Below are 16084 nucleotides of genomic sequence, written 5' to 3' on the forward strand. Positions count from 1 at the left end.
CTTCTACCGACTCCTCTCCAGCCTTGCCCCCCCTGCTCTCTCTGCGATTTGTCCCCACCACTTTTCCACAGGGCGCTCAAGGTCCACCAACAACCCCCTTCTGGTAAAACTACCAAAATCACGAATCACTGCTCATCTTCACTCTTTCATTCCTCTTTTTTCCCACCATTGGAATAAACTTTCTCACTCTATTCATTCCCATTCTTCCCTCCAGGCTTTCAAAACAGCTGTTCACCACCACCTCTTATCATCCCTCATCCAAATCCTCGATCTTTTCTAACCCCGATAATCCACCCAAGCCCACTTCTTTCAATTCCCCTGCTTTACTTCCTGAAAGTCCCTGTACTGTAATGTCCATCTTCTCTTCGCCATGTTCCCCGTCCCATCCCCATCCCTCTCCCTTCCACAGTTCACCTAATGTGTCTGTTCCCCACTGTTTTGTCCCTTCCACTCCCGCCCCTCTTGTCTCATGCCCCCTTGCTGTGAGTTGTGTGTTCGCTCTCATACGAGCCTCGACAAGGTATACAAAAAGATCTTAACCAAAATCGAATCGGTTCATCCTTGTCACACACCTAACCTCTCCAACAAGTTTTGTTCGAATCCATCTGAAACTCTTTGAGATATGCTGATAATTATAATTTTTGGTCGGATCCCTCAATGGTGAAGCATCACTTAAAAAAAAAATTGTTCTGGGTGTTGGCAGAGGTGCAGGGTGCAGCGAGTGCAGGCAGTGGTGAGGTGCAGGCAGTGGTGGAGGTGCAGCGGGTGCATGCAGTAGTGGAGGTGCAGCGGGTGCATGCAGTAGTGGAGGTGCAGCGGGTGCAAGCAGTGGTGGAGGTGCAGTGGGTGCAAGCAGTGGTGGAGGCGCGAGAGTGCAGGCAGTGGTGGAGATGCAGTGGGTGCAGGCAGTGGTGGATTCGCAGTGGGTGTGGGGAGTGGTGGATGTGCAGCAGGTGCAGGCAGTGGTGCATGTGCACCAATATAAATTGGTAGACATGAGGTATGGGAGACAGTTTTTGTGGGTGATGAGATGATTAAATATGTAGATTTTTCATTCTGCAGGAAGGATCGTAGACAAAGAATTCTGTGTAGTTTTGAAGGAGCAGGAGTTCGGGACATTGAAGGAAGGGTAAACGATATTGTATCAGGTCACGACAGGAAGAAGTAGGTTGTGGTACACCTCGGCTTGAATGATATAAGGAAAGTTTACTCAGAGGTTTTAATAAATAGATACAGGGTATTGGGGAAGCTGCTGAAAGCAAAGGGTTGTGAGGTCATGTTTTCTGGGATCCTCCCAAGATTAAGAAACAATATAGAAATTATGAGCAGAGCAATAGACGTCGACCAATGGCTGGAAGAATGTTGTACGGATGAAGGTTTTACATTTAAGAAGCAGTGGGAATCATTGAGGGGACAAAGGGAGTGTTTCCGGAATGATGGCTGCATGTTAAATAGAAAGGGGGCAGCAAGGTTTCCAGTGGGAATTAAAGAAGGAAATCAGGCTTTTTTTAGGTCAGTGGAGGGTGTAGTGAGGAAGCTATTAAGGAAGGAATGGATGATGTAATTGTGATGAGTAAGGCCAAGCAGGATAGAATTTCAGGAAGGGAAAAGTTAAATATATTATATACCAATGCCAGAAGTTTAAATAATGAGATGGAAGAGCTTGAAGCCAAAGTAGATAGTGAGGAGTATGATGTAGTTGCAGTGAGTGAGACATGGTTTAAGGAGGAGAGTAACTGGAGGACAGGATTAGAAGGCTACAAGGTGAATCGGTGTGATAGGAAGGAGAGAATATGAGGAGGAGGAGCAATTTCGGTAAAGGGCAGCATTGCATCAAGAGAAAGGGATGACATTAAGGAAGGAATAAATGTTGAGGATTCTGTATGGGTGGAGATTAGAGATTGTAAAAACAGTAAGATACTGGTTGGATGCTTTTATAGGGCTCTGGGTGGGAGGGAAGAGGAGGAAGGAGGAGTACATGAATAATTCAAAAGGGCACGTGGTAAGGGAAGAGTATTGATCATGGGGGATTTTAACTTGCCAGGGATAGATTGGGTCCAGGAACATGGAATGGGCAGAGCAGATGAGGATTTCCTTGTTTTATTCCAGGATTGTTTTTTAACCCAGTTTGTAGATGAGCCCATGAGGTTGAGTGCAGTGTTAGACCTCCTTTTAAGTAACGATCCCAATATGGTGGAGGAGGTGGAGGTCGGGGAGCATTTAGGAGCAAGTGACCATAACATTGAGTGTGCAAAGATTCTGTTAAGGGTTATGGTTCAAGATAGTAGGGTAAGTCTATTTGATTTCAAAAAGGCAAACTTTGAGGGTATGACGAGATAATTTGGTGATGTAGATTGGGAGACTCTACAACAGGACAATCAGCATCAGAGAAATGGGAAACCTTCAAGGACCGAATGTATAGAGTGCAGAGTGAGTACATTCCATTGAGGTGTAAAACTAGAAGTAGAAGGAGACCATGGTGGTTGAGCAGTGGGATAAGGAACGTGACTAAGGAGAAGCAGAAGGCATTTATTAGGTTTAAAATAACAGGATTGGAGTTAGATTTATATCTCTATTGAAGTAAACAGAGGTTGGTGAAGAAAATAACTCGACAAGCCAAAAGTGAGTATGAGAAGAACATGGTACAGAATATTATACATCATAGCAACGCTTTCTTTTACTATATCAGGGGAAAAGAACAGGTTCGGACCAGTGTGGGTCCATTGAGGAATAGCACCGGGAGAGTGGTTAGTGATGAAAGTGAGATGGCAGGCTTATTAAACAGGTATTTTTCTTCAACTTTCACACAAGATCAGTCAGGAGAATTACCAATAGGTGAGAGTATCTATCAAGGTGGTGAGGAAGGGTTTTAATAGAAGATCCAGGTTGGAGTGGAGGAAGTAAAAGAACGGCTTGGTCATCAAGAGTCGATAAGGCTCCGGGTCCAGATAATATGCAACCAAGAATATTGATGGAGGTGGGTGAACAGGAAAGCAAGATGTTTACGGATATTTTCAATAGTTCCCTGGACTCAAGACAGGTACTGGATGATTGGAGAGTAGCAAATGTAACACCGTTATTTAAGAAAGGATCCAGAGAAGAATTGGGAAGTGAAACACCTGTTAGCTTGATTTCAGTTGTGGGGAAGGTGTTCAAGACTTTAATTGAGGACCAGATGAGGAACCATTTCAAAAAATACAAACTAATTAAAGGAAGTCAGCATGGGTTTATCAAAGTTAGTTCCTGTTTAACAAATATTTTAGAGTTCTGTGAAGCAGTGTCTGATTGGGTGGATGAGGGAAAGGCAGTGGATATAGTGTCTCTAGACTTTAAGAAAGCATTTGATAAGGTATCACATTGGAGTTTGTTAGCCAAAGTGAGGGCTTGTGGAGTGGCTGATCAGGTAGCTAATTGGATTGCAAACTGGCTTAGTGATAGGAGGCAAAGAGTGGCTGTGAGTGGGAGTATGTCTTGCTGGGAGGACGGACGTAAGTGGTGGGGTACCTCAGAGATCAGGATTGGACCATTACTATTCATTATTTGCATCAATGACTTGGATAATGGGATGAAAAGTAAGCTTTCTAAATTTGCAGATGACAAAAGCTTGGAGGTGAGGTGGATAGCAGAGGGGGTGGTGATCAGATTAAGGAAAGTATTGATACTTAGGGAAAGAAAGGAAAGTATGGATTGGGCAGAAGATTGGCAGATAGAATTTAACCTGAGCAAGTGTAAAGTGTTTGGGATGGGAAAGAATAAAGAAAATAGAGATTACAGGTTGCAAGAGGTAATTTTGGAGCGTGGCACACAGGAGAAGGATCTGTGGGTGGTAATAGATATGGGAGGTAAGCAGGCAGCATAGTGCCAGGCAGCTTTTGGTAGAGCAAATATGGATTTAGGTTGTATTCGGAGGGGGATTACTTGTATGTCAAAAGAGGTGGTGTTTACATTGTACAGGAATTTAGTGAGGGCCACATCTAGAATATTGTGTGCAGTTTTGGTCACCACAGTTCCGGAAGGACATAGATGCCATAGAAAGGGTTCAGTGCAGGGCTAATAAATTGATTCCGGGCCGAGCTCGACTCGGCAATGAGGAGCGGCTGAAGGAGACAGGGCTTTATACACTAGAAAGGAGGCGGTTACGAGGAGATATGATAGAGATGTTTAAGATAATGAAAGGAATAGATAAAATAAGTGCAGACGAATTATTCAACAGAGTCAACAGTGATTGGACCAGGAGCTACAGCTTGAGGGTTAAGATGAAGAGAGTTAAGACGGTAGCATAGCAGGGGACTTTTACTCAGAGAGTAGTTAATGCATGGAATGGCCTCCCTAGAAAGGTAGTGGCATCAGAAAAAGAAGATAAGTTTAAATTAGAATTAGATAGGAACCTGAAAGTTATGGAGATACAGGGGTATGGGGATGTTGATAAGACCTTTAGGTAGTTTGAGCATTGATCGGTGATTGTGTGCATGTGTATGGAGTCCTGTTGGTGGGGGGTCTTGTCAAGGGGAATTGTGTAGTTGTTGATGTGTGTGTTTTAACCAAGCCCATGCCACTCCCCTGAGGGAAAGAAACGAAAAAAATACCCCCAAAAAACAAACAAATAAACCCAAAAATTTATTTCATTAATTAAAAACATTTTTTTGCATTTTCTTCTTTGGATCTTGTGTGGATGGATTAGTGTAGTGTCCACGCAGGCATGATGGGCTAAATGGCCTCCACCTGTGTTGGATTTCCTTATCTATCCTTGTAGTCTTACAGGTGAAGGATCGTGTGGATCTGCATCAGCGGACAGATATAACACTCAATGAAATAAACAAGCGAGCTATACTATCTGCCGTGGGAAGCAAGAAGTTGATATTCTTGACGTTAACCCTTTGTCAGAGTAAAAGAGGATTCTTTCCCAAAATCTCAGATTCTCATTGCTTCCCACAGCGGTTAGCACACCACAATCAACAATCCACTTCAAACCCCTCACCACCCACTTCACACCCAAAGTCCTCAACCCCCCCCCCCTCCCCCTTCCCACCCAACTATCTGTCCTCTCCTCTCCCTTCCTTCCCATTCTTCAAAACAAGAGGGCATCCTTACATCATTTAATATCATTTATTCATTTCTCAGAGGTTTTACCATATTTGGTAAAACGAATTTAAATTAAATTAAATCCACATTCGATTCCTACCAATCTGCTTTTCATCGCCTCTAACTTGCCACATATGACATCTGTTTATATTTACTTCTCATAATATGTGAATTACATGTCCATGCACATTTTATTACCACAGAGAAAAGCGTTTAAATGTTCATAAAGTCAACAATCCTCTTGATTGTAAGGCAGTTTTCTTTTGGCAGTGTAAATAGACCGCTGCCTCGGATCGCTCCTGAAAAAAAAAACATGCATTTATCTAATTTCCTCTGCATGAGTTGTAATCAAAATCTACCTTTATTTCATGATGGAAGATGGGTGGTTCAGTCTTCAAATAAACAACAAAAGCCTGAGACACTGAATTGGAAAAGACATGGATTTTGTAATACGTGTGTGTGTGTGTGTGTGTGTGTGTGTGTGTGTGTGTGTGTGTGTGTGTGTGTGTGTGTGTGTGTGTGTGTGTGTGTGTGTGTGTGTGTGTGTGTGTGTGTTACTAAAATGAATGCTGGATTGTTCGCAGTAACCAAAATGTTTGTGAAATAGAAGAAATTGGAAATATTGACTGTCAATAAGCTGTCCTACTGGACGATACCATATAAATTAGGTTGTTCAACTACCGTCAGCGAAGTGACGGGTTCAACACGAATAATGTATCCAATGTATAAAGCTCTTTCTCACCATTGACTGACTCTCTGACTGATATTTGTGTGCCGATGCATATTGAAGCCGGTACACCAGAAAAAAAATCACAGAATCGTCGGACAACGTCCGTAAATGAAAATATTGTTCTGGTCTCGGCATCACGGGGAGACCACGAGGGATGGACTGCCTCGGGTTACTCGCCGGACTCACTGGAATCGTAGGCTATCGCACACGAATAACTTTGTGACGTGGCAGGTCACTAATCGACCGTGAGTGCCAACAACTTGACCATGTGACTTAGGGTCTTCCGTCTAAGAAAGCATTTACCGAAGGGTCCTTAACAGGGAACGTGCCCTCAATATGTGCTTGTTAACCAGATTACCTACCGGATCAGGTGCAGCCGAGCGGAACTGCGAAGTATGTACTGGCTATGAAGTGAATATTTGGGGAATAACGTCCCGGCTAAGTTAGGGTGCGAGCCATGCTGGACCAATGAAGGAAAACACGAAAATGAGCTGGGACCATTTCTACAAAGGGCATTTATTTACAACCAAATCGAGGAAAGTTATGTGGCACAGTGAATGGGATTTATTGGTATGTACAGCAGGGAAAGCAAGGCATTTGTGGGGTGTGGCAAAAGACAAGCAAGCTTACAAAAGCAGACACAGACCAGAGTTATCCTGTGTACCTTCTAGAATCTTATTTTATGCTAGGACAAGACCATCACACACAAACCTGAAGAAGATTAAATGTAGCCCAGAGAGAAAGAAAGCAGGTGAGGGTAAATGTCCTCTCAATACCTTGCGTGGACGGCAGACCAACGCAAACCCAGAATGCTTAAGAAGAGGTAGGTGGGAGGAATATTGGTTACGTCTAAAATGTGGGAGTGGGAGGTGTGATGTAGTGCAATGTGGGAGTGCAGCATCATGCAAGAGGAAAATATGAATGCAAGTCGGTACGCTCGCTCCTTCGGTTCGGCTCATGAAAGAAATCAGGCTTCGCCTGCATCGATGCTCTTTTATGCGTCTACAGTAGACAAGGTAGATGGAAAGAAAGATGGAAGAAGAAGATGCATAAGGAGAAAGTAACTATCCTATCTGTGTAAATGTCTGTATCTATTGGTGATCGCTCGCACGGAGCGACCCCACCTCGCGGCAGTAGTATGCCATCCCCCGCCCCCCAATCCCTGATTGGTTACGGGGACTCGCGGCGCCTTTCGCTCTGCACAGACCAGCTCACTGACTGCCTGCTTGTCGATCCCATCCGGCTCCGCGTTCCTTCGGCAGCAGCACTGACAGCCCCGAACACGTAGGTGAGCAGCAGCAGTGACTAGCAAGCAGGGCAAACAGGATAGACTCATACAAGTGAGCAGGCTGACTGGAAGAGCGACTGACCCAAAAAGAGTGTGATCCAAAAGAGCAGAGGGCAAAGAAGAGAGCTTACTGGCTCCGCTCTGCCATTTTTATGAGCCAGGGCGAAGGGAGGAGCCGAGGACCGGAGGTTGATGAGCCGCAGGCAAAATCCGCTTCTCGATTGGGCCACAGCAGCCGTAGCCATGCCACACCAGGCCTCAGAGCTGGAAACTGGCTCAGTCACTCGCCAACCTTGGCACGGATCGGAGCTCTGAGCTTTTCAAGGGACTGCGGTCTTCGGACATGTGCTCTGGCCTTGAACGTGCGCTGCCCTTCATTCTACCATGGAATTATAGCGAAATCCTCCCGCTACCCGGAGGTCCCTTCATAAGCCTCAGTGCACATTCGCGCCTCGCGTTATGCCTTTCTTCAGCTCGACCCACATATCCTCCATGTCCCTTGATGCTTTGGTACAGATTTGGTGACCATGGGGCAGTTGTGATAGTTATTGAGCAGGGCGCTCTTGTCTTTACATTCTTCGTGCGAGTTGGTGGCAATGCGGCATCTGTAATGAGTCGTGACTGCCACGTGGCATCCATGGTGAGGGCTGAGTGCCATTTGGCGCTGGCAGTGAGATGGTGAATAAAAGTCGGGATTTAGCATGGGTTGTTGCGGGGGTATTTTTTCCTAGATGTAGGAAGTGGTTGCAGTGAACATGGTGAGGTTTGGTGAGTGAAGTCTGAGGTGAGGTGGCAGGTGGGAATTGGTGCACACTTTTTAATGGGCTATGGGCATGCAAAACGATGTACCGGTGTGCTGTTGACCGGATGCCCTCACAACACGAACATGCTGGAAATTCTCATAGCGTGTGCTCATTTTTAGTTGTGTGTCATGTGTGCTTGCTTGCATGGTTCATGTAAGGGAAAGGAAAAGGTCTAAGGTTAAAGTGGAGGAAATTAGAGGTATTAAAGACCTAACTACGAGAGTCCCACGCAATGCATCTTCCCCTTTTTAGCCACTAGACATATGTAAGGGACTATCTAAGACATATACTATTGAAATAACTGCCTGGGTTTCGCTGTATGCTGTGTGCCATTGCCTTAGAAACGTGGTTTTGCAGAACCGTAACAATATAAATAAATGAAAAATAAATAAATGAAAAATCAAATGCAAGTGAGCAACCCAAGACAATGGGGAAGCATGATTCATATGCTTACACAATTTGTAAGCAAACCCCGCTAGTATAATAAACAATTAATTCCATATCTAATATATAAAGCTCTTTTTAACAACTGACTGACTCGCTCACTGACTCAATGACTGATATGAATGATCGGTACCTTCCGGGTGACGTAGAAACTTGAAATTTTGCGGTCCGATAGACATGGAAGCCAGCAGCACACCGGGAAAATACATCAAGCGAAAAATATAATGCAGGTGAGAGACCCGAGACAATGGGGAAGCACAGTTCGTATGCTTACACAATTTGTGAGCATACCCCACTAGTCGTGTTATAAGCATACTTGTGTTAACATCTCACTGCACCAATGCACCTTCTCAGTCTTTCGTAAATAACTCGGGACATGCACTTGCTGAAATAAACTAACGTACATCGTTTAAGACACTTGATTGACTGTGATTATAAAATATCCCAGATGTGTTGAAGCAGATCTCCAACAAGACCTGCATCGTTCGTTCTGTTGGTCCTAACTTACGCTTCCAGATCTTCGCTTTATATGAGCGCAAAAGCAGCAACAAAGTTAAATATTCCCCTCCCCCTTGTGTTGAGAGTGATCATATCCTCGTATGAGGTTCAGAGGTTGGGGAGAGGGTGGGGGGAGAGGGTGGGGGAGAGTAAAGATTGGACAGAGTTGGGAGGGGAGGTTGAAGACTTTCGGTGGATGTGGGAGGTTGAGTTGTGGTTGGGGGGTGGAAGTGGTTTAAAGGCTTGGTCGTGGGGGTGGGGGTTGTTGAGGACTTGGGGTAATAATTGATGTCTCAAATAAAAAGTCATTTTGATGGCGTTTTGTGCTCTTTTAAAGAAGTGAACAACGTAACTGTTGCCACACTGCCCAAATAAAAGGACGAGCAATTTGTGGATTAAATTAAGGTTTTTGAACGTAATTTGTTTTAACCCGAGTTTTCAGGCTGATCGATAATTTGACAAGCCGGTAGGCAGCGATGGGTCGCCGAGCATGGAAACTATAAGATATAGAGCAAAATGTATGTCACATAGCGGATAGGGAATCACCTTAAGATTATGCATATCAAATCTCATCCAGTTCCATCTCCTGATAACCTACCAGCTGAGTTTGGTCAAAATCTGCCCACGTTTACTACCAATTATGCTGATGACAAACGAACAAACATCCAAACAAACAGACAGAATTACTGACAATAAGGGTCACCTATTTCAGCAACCCAAAAATACAGAAGAGTCGTTCGTCAAAAAAGTCTGCTGCCATTGTTGTATAAAGCTCGCTCCCACCACAGGGAGTCACTGTTGAACCATAAGAATACTGTGAAATGGCTTCTATAAAAATCTGCTTTAATGCAAGGCTATGTTCGCATTCAGCACAAGGCGTCACTATTCATCCACAAGAATACTGCGAAAAGGTGTACAACAAGCATCTGCAAACATAACATGTAGAGATTAACAAATATATTTTGATTCATCAGAATTTATTATGAGCTTAGAATTCGAAATATTTACATAACATTCGGTTTGGAGAATAGGGAGGATTAATGAGGACAATCAGCGTTGGGTTGAGTTGTGGAAGGATAGCTGAAAGGTATGCACACTCACCCCTGATATGTCTAACCTGCATTAGAATGTCGCCTCAACTATATAAACTGTTCATCTTTTGTGTTTTGCAGGAAGGGCGATACACCAATGTGTGCGCTGATCCTGAGATGGACATGGTTGTCCCGTCGGACAGCATAAGTTGGTGGATGTAATCAAGATCTCAATCCCATGGTGTCCTTCGCTTGGAGTAGGTCATTTATCACCGGCAGCGTGAACAAATTACAAATGTGTGCTCCAATCAACAGGGGATACTGTTTCAATGGCACAATCGCACTTACAGCAAAATAAGTATGCAAAGTCAGAGCTGTGTGCTGCAACAAGAATAAGAAGAAGAAGAAGAAGAAGAAGAAGAAGAAGAAGAAGAAGAAGCTTGCATGCATCCTTCTTGCATGACCATGTATATTAGCTGTAGTGCCAAGATGCATGTTTCTTCTCTGACAATGTATGTTGGCCAAAGGGACGAGGACCATACGGTTTATTGCTTTGACGAGCTTTTCATGGCTTTGCACGACTGCACTTCAAGCTCAACTACCACGCAGTTGGCCTTCATCTTGGCTAGGATGTTCATCTTGGTCAGTTTATGTTTGACCATAAGTTATATAATATAAAAAGGCGTTTCTGAATATTGAGAAGCACGTGCCCAAGGTTGATGCTCAAAATGCTGTGCTTGCGCACTTTCCCTTCGTCGTTGTTGTCTTTTCTTGAGCTTTTAATAACATTGAGCAGAGCTTGCACCTGATGAGTCATACAGATAGAGAAAAGGGACAAGAGAGGCGGTTCTCATGATCTGCAGAAGCAAAGAGAGACTTGTCGGAGAGAGTGCACACTGACCTGAGCTTCTAAGACCAGATCATACATTGCAGCTCGAGGGGACACGTTATGAAGAGGGATTGCTTCCCAGAGCACCCGACGGATGGTGTTTGCTCGTTTTCCTCGCGTGGCACAAATTACCGAACACGATTGATACAGCAGCCATCATAGACTGTGCCGACAGATGGCGACTCACGGAGTGCGTACGATCGTCTTCCCCTTTGCTTGAGGGCGGCTCCTTACACAGCGATGCCTTGCACAGAGCAAAACATTCCGCGTATCGAAGCAGACAGCTAAACGATTGCAATTGCCCTTTCTTTGTGGACAGCAGAGACTATGAACACCATCATTTTCCTGATACACCATCTTCACCTGACACCTATTGCATTGCTATTTATTTACTTGAATGAAATAGGAATTTCCAAACAGTGGGAAAATATGTGTGTGCGTGCGTGCGTACGTGTATGCGTACGTGAGGCGTTCAGTAAGACTTCGTGCATTGCGTTCAGCATAACAGAACCTGAGCACCAAGTAAAACCAACCGGCACTGTCTTTGGCACTGCGTGAATAAGAGATCTTTCCTGCTAATCTTTTTCACTGCCCTTGATCCGAGATTTCAGGACCTTCACACTATTAGAAAGAAGGATGATAAAAATGTATATATCTCCCAACACCTCCTGAGCAACAGTCACTCAGGGCGCCTTGGCCATTCCACAAGCTGATCGACCTGTTGAGGCCAAGGAGCGAGCTCGAGGCAGAGGAATCCTCCATACATTCAGACAAAGCGACAATGCAAACGAAAAGGTCTTCTTGCATTCTCCTCCTTGGAGAAAATCGAGATTTCTCTTTTTAAATGAAGCAATAATGAGGACACCATGTCGCCCATGGTCCAGCAGCAGTTGTCTGTCCAACTGACGTGTTCAAGAAGAGATGAAGCAATTCTCAAATCTCAGCCTCAAACCATTCCCACACCCTTTAGTAATATTGAATCTGTGACTGGAGAATCTGAGCACATGGCAAATGCAGGTTCTAAAATATACCTGAAAATATCATCCTTTCATGAGCTTTTATAGGCCCCACACGAAAAGGTGGTTTCTGCGGTATTTTTCTCAACAAGGGGAGTCCCAACGTTTTCCCCACACCAGTGCGGTATCGGGTCAGCTCAGCTACCTGTGCATAATGTGGTATATCGATTCAGATATATACCGGCATGGCCATTATGATATTGACCGACTGGTAATTATAAATCTGGAAGTGTGGCTCTGGTTTCAAATGTGACTGTAATGCATGGAGTCACTTGCTCATCCATCGTGTCATTTAACCGATCAGATGGAGTGATTTAAGGCAGATTTAAGGTCGAAATACTCCCCCCACCTCCTCTAAGGTTTCTTTGAAGTGTATGGCACAGACAAATATGAGGACATTTATCCGTTTTTAGTATGCGGTGTCCACGGCCAATGGAGAATTTCACACACACACACACACACACACACACACACACACACACACACACACACACACACACACACACACACACACACACACACACACACACACACACACAATTATGCTCTACTCAGTATGCACTCGCAAAAAAACTCAAACCTTGAGGCTTTATAGGTTTGTGATGAAAAATCCCATGGCATTTGCAATTATTCATCTCTGGCCAGTGTGTTATGTGTAACGCCTAATATACGACGCCTGGTGTTTGATTCACCCATTAAGGGCCTTGTCGAGTTGTCGGTACATGCAAGGGCTGGCAGGATAGCCGAGGGGTACGCACACTCACTTCTAAGCTGTCTAGCCTGGGTTTGAATCTCGACCCAGCTATAAACTGTCACTCCTGTGTTTCACAGGCAGGGTGATTCATCAATGTGTGTGCCGTCCCACGGATGGACGTTAAAGTGAGAGTCCTGTCTGCTGGCATTTGTTGGTGGATGGTAAACATCCCATGTTGTCCTTCGTGAACAGTTGGTGAGTGAGCACCTCAACCCTGAACAAATTTTAAAGAGTATTTGCTGCTTCCTTGCTTGACTCTCAGCAGGTAAAAAGGACAAAGCATGGACAAACATCCATAGGTCGGCAACACTTGCGCAGGCTTTGATCACCATAGTAATCTCTTCCTGCATTGAAGTTGCTCTTAATATGGGAACTCTTATCCATTTATTTAATATTTTTTTAACCTGCAGGAGTCACCGCATCAACGGCACAACTGAACCCCCAGCAACATGATGCTGCCCACAGCCATGTACAGCATGTGAAAGAAGAAGAAGAAGAAGGTAAATGCATTTCATGATGGCAAAATAACGATTTTAAACTTATACTTACCCTAATGCTCCTTGTTCTCCCAATTATTATCACAACCTGACCTGCATAACCTCATGTTTATTCCAACGATTGACCATGTTCACCTGTGAGTCTGTTCTCGTTTTCTCCCACCTTTTATTGGCCAGTCTTTAAGCAGATCTCCAACCAGATAACCAAACGTTAATACCATTTCTTAATGGGACAAGCATGGTCCTTGAACCAAGGAAAATTATTTTGCTCAAGGTTGTGTGTGTCATTTCGTGCTGGATCTTTCACCTATTTTCAGTGATGGAGGAGGAGAAAGATAACGAGGTGGTACGATGGCAGCTCCACAGTGAAGATGCCACTGATTGGATTAATGTGCATGCTACTTGGATCTTTCCATCAATGTCTTGCTTTTGCAAAGCCTGTGTTAAAGGAGCAAGAAGCTTTTGTCTGGGACTTTTTGTGTAGGTGTGATTGTCATGGGTCTCGCTTCCAAGCCTTAAAAGCGGCTCGTGGGAGAGGCCGGTGGGTGTACAAGTAAGACGGTGAGGGGGAAACGAAAGATTGGAATTTATTCTAACTTGTTATAGAATCCCTATTGGAACATCTCAGCTCATGGAAGAAGGTGATTACAGAGCAAGTACATCCATCAAATAAAACATCAATGTGACAAAAACCATTCATTCTCAGACTGAGAATCGCTCAGATTTTGCTGTGTCAACATGATTACCGACCCTGATCTAGTTAAAGGCTAAAACGATCTTCACAAGGTAGCCTTGTTCTTTTTTCTTAGCTTTAGTTTCTCATTGTCCAAGTACACTCAATGTGACTTAAAGCTCCTCGAGATGAAGAAATATAAGCTCATCCTTTCAGAGTTGGATCGAGTCCCCAGTTTGTCTCCCGATGAAGTAAATATTTAGTCTTTCTTGTGATCACTATTTCCCTTCTATTCTTGTTATCGCCTTTATCTGTGCGAAGCAGATGTGCTAGAAACATTGGCACAAGCCATGCATGCTACCTTGCATCCTGATGTTCCATTATTTTCCACCACTCTTTTGCCTCCCCCATCTCTCCACCACCACTCCTCCTTCTTTTTCTTTCCCCAACTTCCAACTCCCAATCTTATTCCACTCTTTTCCAATCTCGTTTACAATATAATCTTTACCTCTTCCAGCTATTTCTCTTAAAAACACAATCCAGTTTAAAACTCTCTCTTACTCTCAATGCTTTCTACTTCAATCCTAATGACCCATGCTCCGCTCAAAGTCCCCAATGGTGGCTTTTCCCCAGAATGTTGTCGAACACTTAACAGTATTTCCATAGCCTCCTTACCCATATGGTTCTGCTCTCTTTAGATCTTATCCCTCTTTTCAATACCTGTCTGATGTTTGATTGTCTTCATTCCTTTTATAACACTTTTTTTTTACACCTCTGGTTAAATTTTTGTGTGACCATAGCACACTACCCTCTTTTTTTTTTTTTTGGTCCATTTAATTTCCCTGTGGAGATCTCTGTTTCCAGTGTTTCTATTACCATTGCATTAATCCATTCTGACATCACTGATGGTGTTATCAAAATGAGGCGTTGTCTTTGTCGTCTTTCATACATTCACACAGCCAAAAATACTAACATTGTTCACAGAAACTTTGTGGCAAATGATTTTGAAACACTTCCGGTGGAATTTATGGAGGTTGCTTAACACAGGACTTTCAAAATGGCATATGAATGCTAACGAGGCCTTTTGTGCATGCGCTGTGTGTGCTTTTTTCAGTGACTCACTTCTGCAAGCGTGGACACTTTTAATCTGCCGTTGCTAGCATGAAATATGTAATTCAAATTGTCTTTTAATATTTTCAGTGAAAATAAAATATTCAAATTTTAACATTTTCTGCATTTTTACGAAAGAGTGGCAATTTCATCAAAATTGTTGTGTTCTTGGATGAAAATCGTACTCGTGAAAATTTAGGAAATATTACAGCAGAATGGCACTCAGTGGAGTGCATACCTCTGCCAGGCGAGACAGCTTATGTTTTGTAGCCCAATGATAGGCCAGATCTGCACCTGGACCAAAATCTAATCAGCTTGTTCTTGTCACTACCCAACTCATCCACTAAATTTTGTCAAAACTCATCCACAACTTTTTTTAATATCGTGCTCTATATCATTTTTAGCCCCATCTATCAATGGTGAAGAATCACTTAAAAAATTATCGCATCCGGATCTTCATCAAAATCGAATAAATTCTCACTTGTCACACACCCAACCTGTCCACCAAATTTCGTCCAAATCCATCCATAAAATTTGCTCACAGACAGACAGACAGACAGACAAATAGACAGGGCTGAAACCATCACCTCCATCCACCTGTCAGATAATGAGAAATATCCATGGATGAGAGCTCCCACTCCCACTGCAACTCCCATTACCCCCTCCACCCTCCCCCCCCAAAAAACATAGTATGGTATGGAGTAAAGCTTCTGGGATATGTGGCATGAACTTCTCAAGGCTGGTGGAAATGCTGTACTCGTGTCGTTGAATGCAGTTCTGTGCTCTGCCTGGAACACAGGTATCATCCCAACTCACTGGAAGAGGAGCCTCATTGTCCCTCTCTGGAAAGGGGAGGGTGATCGCCAGGACTGCAACAACGACCGAGGGGTAACGCTGCTTTCAGTACCGGGCAAGGTCTTTGCTCGGATAATTCTTGATAGGGTTCACCACAATCTGCTTGAGCACCAGCATCTAGAGCAGCCAGGCTTACACCAAAGAGGTCAATTATTGACTGTATCCTTATGCTTCAGGTCCTCACTGAATGCAGACGAAAGTTTCGGCAGGGGCTGCTTGCAGCCTATGTTGATCTATGCAAAGTGTTTGATCCGGGAATCGCGATGCCCTCTGGAGGATTCTTGGTATTTGTGGAGTGCCACCAAAACTGAACAATCTGATGTCTGAACTATACTCTGGTACTGAGAGTGCTGTGAGATGTGGTGATACCATCTCTGACTTTTTTTCCAGTTGTTATTGATAGTTCTTTGGCAG

At 43.9% G+C, this 16084-nt stretch overlaps 1 long non-coding RNA gene across 3 annotated transcripts in view; it reads left to right on the forward strand.

Annotated features, from left to right (window-relative positions):
• The window catches only part of LOC147029785 (uncharacterized), a 110582-nt gene extending 95698 nt beyond the window's left edge, over positions 1–14884 (forward strand). For all 3 annotated transcript variants that reach the window (XR_015056086.1, XR_015056084.1, XR_015056085.1), the window contains exons 2-4: positions 10018–10133; positions 12946–13035; positions 13350–14884. This is a non-coding gene — a long non-coding RNA (uncharacterized LOC147029785). The remainder of the gene's footprint in view (positions 1–10017; positions 10134–12945; positions 13036–13349) is intronic.
• Positions 14885–16084: the final 1200 nt, after the last annotated feature.

Source organism: Eptatretus burgeri, chromosome 3, assembly GCF_056783735.1.
Source record: "Eptatretus burgeri isolate ZD-2024b chromosome 3, Ebu_testis_v1, whole genome shotgun sequence".
Classification (NCBI taxonomy): Eukaryota; Metazoa; Chordata; class Myxini; order Myxiniformes; family Myxinidae; genus Eptatretus; species Eptatretus burgeri.